The sequence below is a fragment of the Bos mutus genome, chromosome 11, assembly GCF_027580195.1.
Source record: "Bos mutus isolate GX-2022 chromosome 11, NWIPB_WYAK_1.1, whole genome shotgun sequence".
Taxonomy (NCBI): Eukaryota; Metazoa; Chordata; class Mammalia; order Artiodactyla; family Bovidae; genus Bos; species Bos mutus.
Window position 1 is genome coordinate 38,755,917 of NC_091627.1, and position 18,122 is coordinate 38,774,038.

Consider the following 18,122-nt stretch of genomic DNA (forward strand, 5'->3'; position numbering starts at 1 on the left):
TAAAACATTGAAGCTAATTGATGCTTTCTAACTGTGGTGCTGGGACTCTTGAGAGTCCCTTGGACAGCAAGGAGATCAAACCAATCTTAAAGGAAATCAACCCTGAATATTCATTGGAAGGACTGATGCTGAAGCTGAAACTCCAGTACTTTGGCCATCTAATGTGAAAAGCTGACTCATTGGAAAAGACCCTGATGCTGGGAAAAATTGAGGGCAGGAGGAGAAGGGGGTGACAGAGGATGAGATGATTGGATGGCATCATCAACTCAATCGACATGAGTTTAAGCAAGGTCCAGGAGTTGTGACAGACAAGGAGGCCTGGTGTGCTGCCATCTATGGGGTCACAGAGAATCGGATAAGACTGAGCGAATGAACAACAACAATACATATTTAATAAATTTTAAAACAACTTCAAATCCTATGTGACATTTAAAACATAACACTTAAAAATCCAGATCCATAGGAGAATTGAAAACCTTAATCTTTTTTTCCAGTTTAGTAAAAATCACGGGTTTTACGTGTCTCTGTCATTTCTAAGTGTGAGACTTTGCTACAGAATGGATGTTTGTGTCCTTCCTAAATTCATATGTTGAAATCCTAACATCCAGTGTGTTGGTATCTGGAAGTGAGGGCTTTGGGAGGTGATTAGGTCATGATAGTGGAGCCCTGATGAATGGGATTAGTGCCCTTATAAAAGAGAATGCACAGAGCTCCCTACTCACTTCTGCCATTTGACAATACAAGAAAACGGACCAAAAACAGGGTCCTCACCCAACCGCTCTGGTACCCTGATCTCTGACTTCCAGCCTCCAGGACTGTGAGAAATCAGTATCTGCTGTTTGTAAGTCACCCAGTCTCTGGTATTTTGTTATAACAGCCTGAATGGACTAAGACAGACTTTGGATGAGTTAACTAATCACCAATCATCTGGGTCTCCCATAGCTTCAAAGTCTTCTTCATTTCCCCTGAATCTACAAATCACACCTGTTAAGTTTCATTTTAATTTCCTTTTAAGGCAAAATTCCTTTATTCATTTGTTTCTGAACCTACTATTCTGAAACCCAATGCATTTTAACATTAATGTATTTATTATTTACAAATAGTCACATTTCAAAACAAATTTGAGGCAGTAAATGTTAGTAAACTAAATGTTAGTTTAGTAAACATTTAGTTTACTGTTTCATCTTTTAAACCATTTTTTGTGGCAAAAATACACAAACAAAATTTACCATTTTAATAATTTTTAAGTTCAGTGGCTGTAAGTACATTCACATTTTTATACAACCATCACCACCATCCATCTCCAGACCTTTTTCTCTTCCCCAACAGGGACTCCTGTTAAACAGTAACTCCCCAATCTCCCCTACTCCCAGCTCCTGGTAACCACCATTCTACTTTTTAACTTTGTGATTTGACTCAAATAGGTAACTCAACTTTGTTTGGTTTTAAGCCCTAAGTAAATTTCTTCTCTATCTTGGTTGAGAGCTCTGCTAGTTTGAAAGAGCCAACTTTAAAAAATCCAAATCAGGGACTTCCCTGATGGTCCACTAAGAATCCAGCTGCCGGACTTGCCCACTGGTTCAGTGGTTAAGAACCCTCCTGCCAGTGCAGGGGACGTGGATTCCATTCCTGGTTGGGGAAGATTCCACATGTCTCGGGGCCACTAAGCTTGAGCACCGCAACTACTGAGCTCTGCTCAAGGGCCTGTGCTCTGCAACAGGAGAAGCCACCACAATGAGAAGCCTGCACACCTCAACTAGAGAGTAGCCCCCACTCACCACAACTAGAGACAGCCTACTTGCAGCAATGAAGACCCAGCACAGCCAAAGCTAAAGAAATTAAATAAACAAGAAGAAAAAAAATCCACCTGCCAATGCAGGGGACGAGGGTTTGATCTCTGGTCTGGGAAGATCCCATATGCCCCCAAACTCTAGAGCCCACATGTCTCAACTGCTGAGGCCCCATGCCTACATCAAAGAGTAGCACCTGCTCTCTGCAACTAGAGAAAGCCCACACATAGCAACGAAGACCCAGTACAGCAAAAAATAAATAAATAAATAAATTTTTTAAAGTTCAAATGTTTCTTACATAGAGGTGACATTTATTTACATCCCCCTGGAAGAGGAAATGGCAACCCACTCTAATACTCTTGCTTGGACAAGTCAATGAACAGAGGTGCCTGGTGGGCTACAGTCCATGGGGTTGCAAAGAGTAGGACAAAACTGAGAGTGCACACATAACATTCACATACAATAAAATGCATAGAGATACTTTAAAATATACAAAACTTTACCTATTTTATGTGACTGTATATGTGATAATATATCATCAGCATGATTATAAAGTCATGAGACTCATGTGCCATTTTATTTTGAAGTCATATTATACCCTAAATGAAATAGCAGAATACAAATCTATATGCTGTGATTCACTATGTAAAAAGAATGCCTTTGTATAGAATAAGACTGGAAAGTAAGAACATAGGAAAAGAAAAATGGCTTACTTTTAGAGTGATATACTTTTTGCAATGTGACCTTTTGAAAAAAATTATCAATGGTGTTATCAAGTTGGAGAACACATAGTTTTTGTTTGTAAGAGGATAGCAGAAAATAGATACTAAATTCACAGATTAATAAAGTCGAGGAAAAAGGGCTGATATTATTTTGTATCTCAATGTTCCTAGAAAATCATTCCCATAAAAACTTTTCCCAAGTCCAACCAATTTAAATGTGGAAAGCATATTTTTTCCTCTCTGAAAAAAGACACAGAAATAATTGAGTACCCCTATAGAAAGGCTGACCCAGAAAATGTACATTATACTTCTACGCATCCGGTACATTTTCCTTCATTATTTTGCCCAGGAACAAAAACAAATGGAAATAGATTGCTCTTATCAATTCATAATCCTCCGTTTCTATCACAGTTGGTTCCCATTGGTTACACATCAGAATAGAAATAGAAAAGAGTGAGATGGTGCTTTTTGCGTTTCTCAGATGACTTTCTAAAGAAGAAAGTTGTATATGGGTGGATGGTATAAGAACTTGAGATGCTGAAAAGGCAGAAAAAGACAGTAGAATCTGTTTCTCCTTGGCACAGAGCCCAGATTATCCTGCTTATCTGAAATTAAGCCCAAATCCTAAAATTTTTGAATACCTGCTGTCAGCTTCCTGCATATGGGCCAGAGTTCCCAGAGAATGTTAGCTAGAGTGCTGACCGTACTAGGGAACACAACAGATGCTGGCACACACCACATCACCACGTAACTGTTTTCATGTCCTACCAGCAGCTCACTGATGTGCTGACAATTTCTCAGGTCGATTCAACAAACACGTCTTGGACGCCTTCTTTGTGCCGGGCTCAGTATGAGAACCATAGTAGAAAGCTGGCTAGGGGAGTGTGTGAAGGGATCCAGTGTCCCCTCCTCTGGCCCCATAGCTCTACTGGCTAACCTTAGGGATGACACAGAGCAAGAACATTGGCATGGGCCAGGTTCAGTGCAGTCTCCTGTTTGCGTGAGTGCTTCAGTCTGCAGGGAGGAAGAACCGCAGCAGAAGCCTTGCCGCCCACAGCCATGATTGAGGCTAGGCCAGCTGAGCAAAGGAGGAAAACGTAGAGAAGTCAGCTCCCACCAGGAAGGCAGGGATCAGTGAGTTTCTCCTTTGCATTTTTTATTGTCTCTGAAAAGATTTATTATGTACGTCAACTGATCGTATAGAAAAAAGAAAATAATATACTGAGTACCATATATTTACCAGCAGCTTCATCTCACGTTCCCACCACCAGCTTCATCCCACATCTCCATAAATGTTTCAGTCTTTTTTAAATGTTTCAGATTTTTTAAAAAGAAATAAAGTAATAACATGGTTGGAACATGAATTTCTTCCCCAATCCATTTCCTTCCCTCAAAAGGAAAACGAAAGTATTAGTTGCTCAGTTGTGTCCGACTCTTTCTGCCAACTCTTTGCAACCCCATGGACTGTAACCTGCCAGGCTCCTGTGTCCAAGGGATTTTCTGGGCAAGAATACTGGAGAAGTTATCCATTCCCTTTGCCAGGGGATCTTCCCTACCTAGGGATCGAATCTGGGTCTCGTGCATTGCAGGCAGATTCTTTACTGTCTGAGCCACCAGAGAAGCCTTCTGTCCTCAAGTGAAAGTGAAAGTGAAGTCGCTCAGTCGTGCCCGACTCTTTGCGACCCCATGGATAGTAGCCTGCACCAAGCTCCTCCATCCATGGGATTTTCAAGGCAAAAGTACTGGAGTGGGTTGCTGTTTCCTTCAAGGGTAACTATTATCCTGAAAGTGGTGTTGTCATTCACTGGCATGCTTTTATACTATTTCTATACATGTAGATTATCACCAAAATACTGTTTCATTTTGCAGTTTTTGAAATATGTGTATTTATATAAATGAAATTAAACTGTTCTTTATTTCTTAGAGAATTTTTTTCACTCAGTAATATGTTTTACATTCAACAATTTTGATCCATGTAACTGCAGTTCATGAATATTCCACAATTGATCTCCAATCTATAAGTTTCTAATTGCTTTGTTCATAATGTGATTTTTTAAATTTATTTATTTTTAATTAAAGGATAATTGTTTTATAGTATTGTGTTGGTTTCTGCAAAACATTTTGTTTGCTATTAAAAACAATGCTTTAAGACCGAAATCAGATTGATTATATTCTTTGCAGCCAAAGATGGAGAAGCTCTATAGAGTCACCAAAACAAGACCAGGAGCTGACTGTGGCTCAGACCATGAACTCCTTATTGCCAAATTCAGACTTAAATGGAAGAAAGTAGGGAAAACCACTAGACCATTCAGGTATGACCTAAATCAAATCCCTTATGATTATACAGTGGAAGTGAGAAATAGATTTAAGGGCCTAGATCTGATAGATAGAGTGCCTGATGAACTATGGAATGAGGTTCGTGACATTGTACAGGAGACAGGGATCAAGACCATCCCTATGGAAAAGAAATGCAAAAAACAAAATGGCTGTCTCGGGAGGCTGTACAAATAGCTGTGAAAGAAGAGAGGCGAAAAGCAAAGGAGAAAAGGAAAGATATAAACATCTGAATGCAGAGTTCCAAAGAATAGCAAGAAGAGATAAGAAAGCCTTCTTCAGCAATCAATGCAAAGAAATAGAGGAAAACAACAGAATGGGAAAGACTAGAGATCTCTTCAAGAAAATCAGAGATACCAAAGGAATATTTCATGCAAAGATGGACTCGATAAAGGACAGAAATGGTATGGACCTAACAGAAGCAGAAGATATTAAGAAGAGGTGGCAAGAATACACAGAAGAACTGTACAAAAAAGATCTTCACGACCCATATAATCACGATGGTGTGATTACTCACCTAGAGCCAGACATCCTGGGATGTGAAGTCAAGTGGGCCTTAGAAAGCGTCACTACAAACAAAGCTAGTGGAGGTGATAGAATTCCAGTTGAGCTATTCCAAATCCTGAAAGATGATGCTGTGAAAGTGCTGCACTCAGTATGCCAGCAAATTTGGAAAACTCAGTAGTGGCCACAGGGCGGGAAAAGGTCAGTTTTCATTCCAATCCCAAAGAAAGGCAATGCCAAAGAATGCTCAAACTACCGCACAATTGCACTCATCTCACACACTAGTCAAGTAATGCTCAAAATTCTCCAAGCCAGGCTTCAGCAATATGTGAACCATGAACTTCCTGATGTTCAAGCTGGTTTTAGAAAAGGCAGAGGAACCAGAGATCAAAGTGCCAACATCTGCTGGGTCATGGAAAAAGCAAGAGAGTTCCAGAAAAACATCTATTTCTGATTTATTGACTATGCCAAAGCCTTTGACTGTGTGGATCACAATAAACTGTGGAAAATTCTTCAAGAGATGGGAATACCAGACCACCTGATCTGCCTCTTGAGAAATTTGTATGCAGGTCAGGAAGCAACAGTTAGAACTGGACATGGAACAACAGGCTGGTTCCAAATAGGAAAAGGAGTCCGTCAAGGCTGTATATTGTCACCCTGCTTATTTAACTTCTATGCAGAGTACATCATGAGAAACGCTGGACTGGAAGAAGCATAAGCTGGAATCAAGATTGCTGGGAGAAATATCAATAACCTCAGATATGCAGATGACACCACCCTTATGGCAGAAAGTGAAGAAGAACTAAAGAGCCTCTTGATGAAAGTGAAAGAGGAGAGTGAAAAAGTTGGCTTAAAGCTCAACATTCAGAAAACGAAGATCATGGCAACCGGTCCCATCACTTCATGGGAAATAGATGGGGAAACAGTGGAAACAGTGTCAGACTTGATTTTTCTGGGCTCCAAAATCACTGCAGATGGTGACTGCAGCCATGAAATTAAAGGACGCTTACTCCTTGGAAGGAAAGTTATGACCAACCTAGATAGCATATTCAAAAGCAGAGACATTACTTTGCCAACAAAGGTCCGTCTAGTCAAGGCTATGGTTATTCCTGTGGTCATATATGGATGTGAGAGTTGGACTGTGAAGAAGGCTGAGCGCCGAAGAATTGATGCTTTTGAACTGTGGTGTAGGAGAAGACTCTTGAGAGTCCCTTGGACTGCAAGGAGATCCAACCAGTCCATTCTGAAGGAGATCAGCCCTGGGATTTCTTTAGAAGGAACGATGCTAAAGCTGAAACTCCAGTATTTTGGCCACCTCATGTGAAGAGTTGACTCATTGGAAAAGACTCTGATGCTGGGAGGGATTGGGGGCAAGAGGAGAAGGGGATGACAGAGGATGAGATGGCTGGATGGCATCACTGACTCGATGGACGTGAGTCTCAGTGAACTCCAGGAGTTGGTGATGGACAGGGAGGCCTGGCGTGATGTGATTCATGGGGTCTCAAAGAGTTGGACACGACTGAACGACTGATCTGATCTGAAGATCATTTTCCACTTGTTTCTGGTCACACGTGGAAAATTTTCTCTAGAATGTATACACATAAGAATGAATCACTGAGTGGTTATTTTGTGCATCTTTAACAGAAAATACCAAACTGTTCCTCAAACTTGTGCAATGTACAGTCTCAAAAACAGTGAATGAAAGTTCTAACTGCTCCACATCTTCATCAACACCTGACAGTTTCTGACATTTTAACTTTGTACTTTCTGATAGCTGTGATAAATAATATCTTACTATGGTTTCATATTGCATGTCCCTGATTATAAATGAGATCAATCATCTTTTTGTGGACTGATTGAAATTCATATTTTCTGTCCTGTTAAATGTTATGTCATGTCTTTTTCTGCATTTTTCTATTGTGTTGTATTTCTCTAGTTGATTCATAGGAGTTCTTTTCTTATCTGGATCTTAAACTTCTGTTACTTGAATTGCAAATATTTTAATTGAGTTTGTAGCTTCTCTTTTTACTCTCTTTACGCTATTTTTTTATGAACAAAAGTCATCGATATTAATGTCATTAAGCTTATCAATCTTGTTTCCTAAAGGTTTATTTTTTGTGTGTTTCATTTAAAGAATCTTTCCCACCTCAAAGTCACAAAGCTCTTCCACTCATTTTTTTCTGAATATTTTATACATTTGCCCTTCACACTTAAGTCAATTCTGAGTTGAATTTTTATGATTGGTGTAAGGTAAAGGTCTACTCCACTTTTATGTTTTTCCACATAGATAACCAGATTTCCCAGGACGAAATACTCTTTCCTCACAGGTCAATAATGTATCAAGTTTCCATTTATCCTTTGGTCAGTTGGACTATTCTGCCAATGGTCTATTTATCTATCATTGTGCCCACAATGCGTTGTCTTAATTACCAGCTTTATAATTAGGGCAACAGTGCTTCAGGTTTACTGTGGTCCAACGGCCATCCATTTTGACATCTGTCTCAGATTTGTCACTTTTTAAAACCACGTACTATTATTAATAATTGCATCACAATATGCTAGAATGAGTTTGGTAAACTCATGAGTTTCTACTTTGGGAGTTCCCTGGTAGTTCAGTGGTAAAGAATCCTACTGCCAAGGCAGGAGACGTGGGTTCAAGCCCTGGGTCGGGAAGATCCCTGGAGAAGGAAATGGCAACCCACTCCAGTATTCTTGCCTGGGAAATCCCATGGACAGAGGAGCCTGGCGGCTTCAGTCCATGGGGTTGCAAAAGAGTCAGATACAACTCAGCAATTAAACCGCCACCACCACACTTTGCACTTCAGTTTCTGCCAGCTCTAGTGCGTGTGATGCATCAGCAGCGAAAAGAATTCTCACTGCAACTCATGGTTAAAATTGAATATAACAAGCAATAATCTGGTTAACTCTTTTCCCAATCCTTTCCGGAGGCATGGTAGCTGTGAATTTTCTTTCAAGAACAACATGCTGGGTACTTACTGATAAAATCAGGTCAGGACAGTGAACTCTGTGTGACCTTGGGGGGCGGTGGGGAAGTATTAGATGTGGCAGTCCCTGAGGACTATCTGGCATACCACACAACGGTGCCAGGCCTGCTAGGCCACCAGTCAGTAGGAAACCTGGGAAATTCCAGGTTAGATTATGTGAATTATGTGCAGGAAATAGAGACTGAACAGTGCTGCAATAGAGTGTATTGAAAGTAGATTGGCCATGCTTGTCACAGAGGTTTTGCCATTCTTTGCACGATGATAATATATTATTGTTTATTTATGCTATTGTTTGGTAACACTTGTAACACTGCGCAATAAGATCTTTAACAAAAATAAGTTCAAAGGAAAAAAAAGTGCATGTTTAATAAAAATTCAATGTTTTTAATTTCTCAGGAAAATGTATGATAAACATATAACTTCATAAAATGTAAACATTTATCATCCCACAAGGCATGTAGTAATATCAGTGACCACATGAAAACCAGCAGATACAATTGCTAAAGAGGCATCTCATTCAAAAGATGAAAGCTGCATATAGTGTAAAAGTCTGTGCCTGAAGACAAGGATTTTCCATGTGCAGATGAATTTTATATATCATTCTGTGAAACATGACTTTTCATTGAGACCTAATAGCTGTTCTAAATTAATGTTTATATTATATAATTTTAAAATAATTCCACAACCAATCTAGACATAATCATACATACATATACAGAGGTAGAGACAGACAAAAATTGAGAAGACTATTCATCGAGTGGTTGTCTCTGTGAGGGTCATTATCATATTTCTTTACATTCATTTTGCTTGTCTATTCTGATTTGTTTCTTATATGTTTCTTATAACAATAGAATAAATTTTACTTTAAGAGAAGGAGTGACAATTGAAGATGAAATGAACTATATGGAGTTTATTAAACAGATAAACATCCCTAAATTGGCAAGATCCCCTGGAGAAGGAAATGGCTACCCACTCCAGTATTCTTGCCTGGAGAATCCCATGGACTGATGAGCCCGGCGGGCTACAGTCCATGGGGTCTCGGAGTCAGACACAAATTGTTGTTGTGTTGTGGTTGCCGACTCTTTGCAACTCCAAGGTTTGCAGCACGCCAGGCCTCCCTGTCCTTCATCATCTCCTGGAGCTTGCTCAAACTCATGTCCATTGAGTTGGTGATGCCATCCAACCATCTCATCCTCTGTGGTGCCCTTCTCCTCCTGCCTTCTGGCCTTCCCAGCATCAGGGTCTTTTCTAGTGAGTCGGCTCTTCGCATCAGGTGGCCAAAGGCATGACTAAATAACAACAACAACAAAACAATAATAAACACAATTTTGTGTTCTGTTAATGCCCCCCAGTAAGGACTCTGTCTTCACAGCCTTTGCCATGTAACTCTGTAGTCCCCTCCTCCTCTAACTGCGGGTTTGGCCACATAGCTTACCTAGGCCAGTGCAATGTTAACAAATGCCAACAAGCAGGGGTTTAAAAACATTTCTTTCATGTCTAATTATTTTAGGCATATTCATTTTATATTCTTTTCTAGATTATCAGTCTAATATTTCAGAAATTTAGGGCTCTAATTCTGCTTTAGTCTCCTGAGTGAGCTCCTGTTTGATTTCTTTTTTGTGTATTTCATCCTCTTTTATTATAAAAACTCTATTTTGCCTGGATTGGCTTTATTCCATGAGAACCTCATGTGCCCTTAGGTGAAGTATCGTCCCTTCAGGATGTTACATTTGCTTCTGTAAGTGCCTCAGGGTTTTCCATTGGCCCAGGGTCAATTTTTATGTTAATTTCTTAACTTAGGGATTGCTGGACTTCCAAGGTAGTGTTAAATCAAAGTCAAAACTGCTGTGAGAAGCAGGCCTGAGTTTTCAATGTTTCAGTGAAAACATTTTTCCTTGACCAGTGTATGGGCAAAGGAATATGGATTTCCTTGTTACCTTCCTGTGCTGCTGAGCAGATTTTCTTCTACTATCCTTTCACTGAGGGTGCTACCCTTTGGCAGTTTCAGCCTCTCAGAGAGATTTCTGTTCTGGTTTCCTTTCCTGGTCCAGGACATGTCCTCTATTCTGGTCCTGATCCCTGTCCTCTATTTTTTGCATATGCCTTAAAATCCAAGTCCCTAACTTAGGTAGTTCCCTCTAACTCCCCCACTACTCATTTGCAATAGTGGCTGGAATCTTTTCCCTCAGATTTCAACACCTGCTTCCTTTCTTATTATTTGCAGACTTCTCTCTTTCAAGCTCACCTATATTTTTAAAGACTTTTACCTATATTTTATCCAGCATTTCTAAGTATTTGTAATGGGAATTGTTCCATTATAAATACTATTGCTTTTTTTTTTTTTTTTTATTTTATTTTATTTTATTTTTTTTTTTTATTCTTCCAATTTTATTTTATTTTTAAACTTTACACTATTGCTTTTTAACCTATTACTTTTTTAACTTTTGAAAAATGTCTTAGTAGCATAAGTACTGCAGAAAAGTTAGGGACCAGAGGGAGAGGGGAAAATGTGGGATGTTCACTATGCAGGGACTTTCTCAGTGGTTCAGTAGTCAAAAATTTGCCTGCCAAGGTGTGGGGAAAACGGAACCCTCTTCCAGTGTTGGTGGGAATGGAAGTTGATACAGACACTATGGAGAACAGTATGGAAATTTCTTAAAAAACAAGGAATAAAACTATCATATGACCCAGGAATCTCACTACCGAGCATATACCCTGAGAAAACCATAATTCAAAAAGACAAATGTACCCCAGTGTTCACTGCAGCACTCTTTGCAATAGCCAGGACGTGGAAGCAACCTAAATGTACATTGACAGATGAATGGATAAAGAAGTTGTGGTACATATATACAATGGAATATTACTCAGCCATTAAAAGGAACAAATTTGAGTCAGTTGAACTGATGTGGATGAACCTAGAGCTTGTAACTGAGTGAAGTAAGTCAGAAAGAGAAAATGCATATATATGGAAATTAGCTGGTGGAGGAAACGCCTATCCACTCCAGTATTCTTGCCTGGAAAATTCCATGGACAAAGGAGCCTAGAGGGCTACAGTCCATGGGGTTGCAAAGAGTTGGACTACTGAGCAACTGAGCATGCATGCATGCATGGAATATAGAAAAATGGTACTGATGAACCTATTTGCCGGGCAGGAATAGAGGCGCAGACATAGAGAACAGTCTTGTAGACACAGCAGGGGAAGGAGAGGGTGGCACAAATTGAGAGAGTAGCATGGAAACATATACATTACCGTATGTAAAATAGATAGCTAGTGGGAAGTTGCTATATAACATAGAGAGCTCAACCTGGTGTTCCGTGACAACCTAGAGGGGTAGGATGGGGGGGATGGGAGGTAGGTTCAAGAGGGAAGGGATACATGTACACTAATGGCTGATTCACACTGGTGTACGGCAGAAACCAACACAACATTGTAAAGCAATTATCATCCAACTAAAAATAAATTTAAAAAAAGAAAAAGAAGTGAACTGACAGTCATTCTGCTGCTACTGCTAAGTCGCTTCAGTCGTGTCCGACTCTGTGCGACCCCATAGACGGCAGCCCACCAGGCTACCCCGTCCCTGGGATTCTCCAGGCACGAACACAGTTGCAACCCCATGGATTGTAGACTTCCAGGCTCCTCTGTCCATGGGATTGGGGTGTGGGATTGATCCCTGGCCAGGAAATTAAGATCCCATATGCCCTGGAGCAACTGAGCCTGCACTCCACAACTTTTGGAGCCCATGTGCCACAACTAGAGTCCGTGCGCCACAGCAAAAGATCCTGCATGATGCAGCAAAGATCCTGTGTGCTGCAATTAGGCCTGGATGCAGTCAAATAAATAAATATTAACAACAACAACAACAACAAAAGAATCTTCACTGTATAGTAATTCAATAGGAGAAGACATAAATTGTAAGCCAAAGGGAATGTGGACTTACAATTTTAGAAACATTAATTCAAGATTTTTCCATTTTCATACGAGTTGTGTCCTAAAATCGACCTGCCTGTGGTAAAGGTATGTGCTAACTCTCTACCTGCCCTTTCACAATAGTCTTTCTCCCACTTTACAAATGGAAGGCATAGGTGTCGTCATTTACCTCACTGTGTGAAATCTCCCAGAGAGCCAAACAAAAGGACTATGGGAAACAACTGGTTTGGGAAACATCTTATTACTTTTTAAAATTTATCTATTTTTTTAATTGAAGAATAATTGCTTTACAGAATTTTGTTGGTAGTTACCAAATGCATGCTCTAAGTCTTTGTATGTTATAGTTATTTCTGTTGAAGGTAAAGCTCGGGGTTAGAAATGGAATATTTTGTTCCCATTGGGATAGATCTAAGTCAGTGTGAATGTAGGGGAGGAATGACAATTTTCATTTAATGACTTTGCCTCTTCTATTCTTCGACGATTATCAAAGATGCATCATTTTTAAAATATTTTTTAGTTGGAGGATATTTGCTTTACAATATTGAGTTGGTTTCTCCCATACATCAACACGAATCAGCCACAGGTGTACATATGTCCCCTTCCTCCTGAACCCCCACCCCTATCCCCCTCTCCATCCCATCCTCTAGATTGTCACAGAGCACCAGGTTGAGCTCCCTGTGTCACACAGCAAATTCCCACTGGATATCTATTTTACATATGGTGATGTATATGTTTCCATGCTACTCTCTCAATTCCTCCCGCCCTCTCCTTCCTCCACTGTGTCCACAAGCCTGCTCTCTATGTCTGTGTGTCCACTGCTGCCCTGCAAATAAGATCATCAGTACCATCTTTCTAGATTCCATATGCATGCATCCCATATGCAAATAATATACAATATTTGTCTTTCTCTTTCTGACTTACTTCACTCTATAATAGGCTCTAGGTTCATCCACCTTATTAGGACTGACTGAAATGTGTTCTTTTTTTATAACTGAGTAACATAGGATACAACATTTTTTAGGAGGAGTCTCATGAGGGGAAAGCAAAGAAAGCATTGGTGAAAAATATTGAAGTCTATAAGCAGCTTTTTAAAATACAAGCAATTCTTTTAGGAAACTCTTAATAGTCATCCTTAGAATATCTTGGCTGGAAAGAAAAGCATGTTCAAACTGAATAAGCAGTACAACTCCAACATAATTTGTCTGTTTTCTGAGACTACGATATATCATTTTAGATGAAGATTTTAATTGTTTAAAATTCAGTGTGAATCAATATGTTAAAATCTATTTTATAAAGCAGCTATAGTCAATCTTTATCTTATTTAATCTAATTATTTAATATTTTCTAAAACTGAATAAAAACAAAAACTAAAAGTAGATGTCAGCTGCCAGGCCAATTAGTTTTAGCAGTACCTTTCTTTTTTATTAGATACACAAGGAAAGTTTGAACATAATAACTAAAATGTTGTCTGATTTTTATACATGATTCTTAACATGAGAAGCCAAACATTTGTATTTGATACATGCCACACATATTTAGCAAAAAGCATGCAATGTTTTTTTCATGCTCATTTAATAAATAACTTTTTTGTAACTTCAGCTACACATGCTAGCTCATTATTCCAAAATAAATAATAAAGAAATAGTATATTCTTTTCATCTTGTTTTATACTATAAAAAGGGAAAAGGCCAATTATATTAGATCTATAGTGTTTTAATCTCAATTGTTTTCAGTAATGTTCCAGATACTATCTATAATTTACCTCCAAATGCTTTGTAATCTTTCTTGAAACATATAAACACATACTGTATATGTATTGTAAATAAAGTTAAGGGGGGAAAAAGAAGCCAGACTTTTCTCACAAAGTAAGTGTGATTTACATGGTTGCTTTGACCAAGAAGAGTGAGTTTACTATTTAGATTACAAGAAGTACTTAAGTTAAATGAATTTACAAATTAAATGAGTAAAATCTATCTCCATAGTTTTGGCAAAAGTATATTTAAATCAGATTATAAAAATAGAATTTTATTAAGAAATATTATATTGGAAAGAGTGCTTTGAAATTAACATTATTTTTAATTTTTCAACCTGTCTTGAAAATATTGGGTTAAACTAGGTGGCTCTAAGGGAAAGAATAGTAGTTGTGTGTTAAATCTTTATGTGTGTGTATGTGTGTGTGTATGCTCAGTCGCTCAGTTCTCTTTTCTTTTTTTTTTTTTGCTTTTGATAAGATTTTTAAAAGATGAATCAAGTTAAAGTTGATATATCGTTCAAAGTAGTTTTTGAGACTAGATCCCATACCATTTTTGAAGGGGCTTATATGTCAGGCATGAAAGGAAATAAGTGGTTCTGCTGAAGGAAACTTCAAGTCCCATCTGGGTATGTACTGAACAAGTTTTCCCAGTGTTTACATCTATAAAAATAAAAACTAGACATAGAATTGATGGGATTAATGCACTAAAAATTTAAAAGCCCTATTCATCTTGTAAAGAAATGCATTTCCTGTAAATTGGTGCAACCACTAAGGAGAACAGTATGGCAGTTCCTTAAAACACTAAAAATAGAGTTACCATATGATCCAGCAATCACAGTATTGGGCATATACTCAGAAAAGATAAAAACTATAATTCAAAAAGATACGTGTACACTGATATTCATAGCAGCACTATTTATAATTGTCAAGACTTGGAAGCAAACTAAGTGTCCATCTGTGGATGAATGGATAAAGAAGATGTCATGCATATGTATATACCCACACAAATAATGGAATATTGTTGTCGTTTAGTTGCTAAGTCATGTCTGACTCTTTGTGACCTCATGGACTGTAGCCCACCAAGCTCCTCTGTCCATGGGATTTCCTAGGCAGGAATACTGGAGTGGATTGCCACCTCCTTCTCCAGGGGATCTTTCTGACCCAGTGATGGAACCCATGTCTGCTGCTTGGCAAGAGGATTGTTTATCACTGAGCCACCTGGGAAGCCCCAGTGGAATATTACCTAGCCATAAAAAAGAATGAAATCATGCCATTTACAACAACATGGTTGTACCTAGAGATTATCATACCAAGTGAATAAAGTCAGAGAAAGACAAGTATCATACAATATCACTTATATGTGGAATCTTAAAAAAAAAGTATACAAATGAACTTAATTGCAAAATAGAAACATATTCAGACATAGAAAACAATCTTAGGTTACTAAAGGAGAAAGGTGGGGGGAAAAGATAAATTAGGAGTTTGGGGTTAACAGATACAAACTGCTAGATGTAAAATAAATAATAAGGAACAACTGTATAACACACACATGTATTATATATATATAAAATATATGGTGAATCATTTTGCTATTTACCTGAAACTAACACAACATTGTAAATCAATAATACATCAATTAAAAAATGTATTCCCTGCCTTAAAGATCGATAAATAACTGAAAAAAAATGCATTCCCAATATATTTCTACTTTTTGTCAATTTATCAAAATTTGTGTTACATTTATATTGTTTTAATTAGTTGTATAAAGCTGCTAATTGTCAACCAGAAGAAATTATTTAAACACTTAGAAATTTATACTTATAGGAAATTAAAAACTAAAAATTAATTAGTTTTTAGTGTGAAGAAATAAAATGATCCAATCAATTAAAAAAAAACAAGCATTTATTACTATAGGATAAGCTTCTGTGGGGGAATTAGAAATATGCATTCTAGAAGAAAAAAGAATAGTTGTGAAATTCTTAGTTGTTGTAGAAGAAGTTAGAGTATTTTTAAATGGATGATGGTGAGTATTTATATTCTATTAAATATATGGTAGTTTGTCTGCATTCTATACATTAAAAGGAGTGATGGAATAGTTTCATTTTTAAATTACAGTATTTATAAGATGGCATAAATTATATCCTTTGTAATTATTTGGACTTGTGATGAAAATTCTTATATGTCAGCTTTAAAATGTATCAAGGAATATAGGGTTTTTAAAAATGAACTTAGTGATTATGTTAGTGAAAACATTTGAAGACTACTATAATAATTCCCAAGAAATGCATGATATTTCACAGATGCTCCTAGCAGAGGGTTGGCTGAAAAACTGTTGATTTTTCCCATTGTCTAATCTCTGACTTCTTGTTAAATCTACCAGGACTATTTAGAAAATATTTGCCAAGAAGCACTTAAACTCTGAAGTTTCTAATGAATTGAAGCTACTGCTGCACTCAGTAGTTTATTTAATTATCATGACCATGAATCATATTTTATGACTCCTCATTGTGGTACGGCTGAAGACTGAAGCCTGCTCTCAGAAATACCCTCTTGGGGGAAGACAGTCACGGGAAGGAAGTCTCAGAATGGGGCAAGTAGGCAAGACAGCATGTCCAATTATAAGCCAATTTCCAAGAATGGTTTAGGAAGTGGTGGGCAAAACTATAATTGCTGGGCTATCTTATCAGGGCAGGGGCATGGGGCCTGGAATTTGGAAATTAGGGTAGTGACTAAACTACTACTACTACACCTAGGAAAAGAGAGGCTCAGGAGGTCATTTGAAAGGCGTACCACAGGGCTCTACCACCAGAGAGACCTATGGAGGAGGTGACCATATGTTCCTCTTTGCCTGACAGTCCAGGTAATATCTGTTGTTCTGGCATAATTATTAGAAGTCCCTTATGATGCTGTGATTTATAATAAGAAATATATACTTGGTCTGCATCCCTGTTTCTGGCACAGAACTCCTAAAACCATTGGAATTTCCTAAGAGAGAAGACAAAAGAAGTGTCTTGATAATCACAATAAGTCCCTTTCAACCATATCTGAGTTTATATTAATGAAGTGACTTTTGGAAAATTCCTAAGGATGAGGGCTTGTTATCAGAGGAAACAATTGTGCGATTGGAGGATTGGAAATTTCAGTCACCCTGTCCCCTTCCCTACCCACTTCTTGGAAGGGGATCAGGGAAGGAGGTTGCAAGTTGAATGATTGCCAATGGCCAATGATTCAATCAACCATGCCTATGTAATGAAGCCTCCATAAAAACTCAAAACCTGGGGTTCTAAGTTGGTGAATAGCCAGCTGTAAGACAATGGTGTGAGAGTGGATGATGCTCTAAGAGAGGGCATGGATGCTCTGAGCCCCTTCCCACATATTTTGCCCTGTGTGTCTCTTTCATCTGACTGTTCCTGAGTTATATTCTTTTATAATAAACTGATAAGCTAATAAGCAAAATGTTTCTCTGAGTTCTATGATCTGCTCTAGCAAATTAATGGAACCCAAAGAGTGGGGTCACTTAAACCTTTGATTCATAACCAGTCAGTCAGAAGCATATGTGATGACCTGAACTTGTGATTGGCATCAGAAACAGGGGTTTCAGTCTTGTAGGACTGAGTCCTTAACTTGTGGGATTTGATGCTATCTCCAAGGAGTAAATGTCAGAGTACAATTGAGTAAAATTGTAGGACACTTAACTAGTGTCAGTGAATAGGTGGTGAGTGGAAAAAGCCCACACATTGGGACTGGAGGTGCAGAATCATATCCCCCTTTTCATTTCCAAAGTGTCTCAAATATTCTGTAAATTATATGTAATTTATATAGTATAAATATTTATTCTTAATTTCTGCACTTATCTCACCATGGACCAGTCAATGGGCTGGTACTCATCTATAGAGCACACACCCTAAGCATCATAATTCTAAAGAGTCAGAATAAGACCTCTAGGAGGACATCCTAACTGTGAGTGTTTGAATGTTCGCTCAGGCAATCAGAGCTGAAGTTCTGAGACCAGAGTCCTAGAGTTAATGCCTGTGTGAATGAGATATAGCTTTCTGTTGTTCCCTAGACACAGATCACAAACCTAAA

At 38.3% G+C, this 18,122-nt stretch overlaps 1 pseudogene; it reads left to right on the top strand.

Moving 5' to 3' along the window:
• LOC102282818 (small ribosomal subunit protein eS7-like) overlaps positions 1 to 18,122 on the top strand; it is an 80,061-nt pseudogene that overhangs the window by 60,807 nt on the left and 1,132 nt on the right.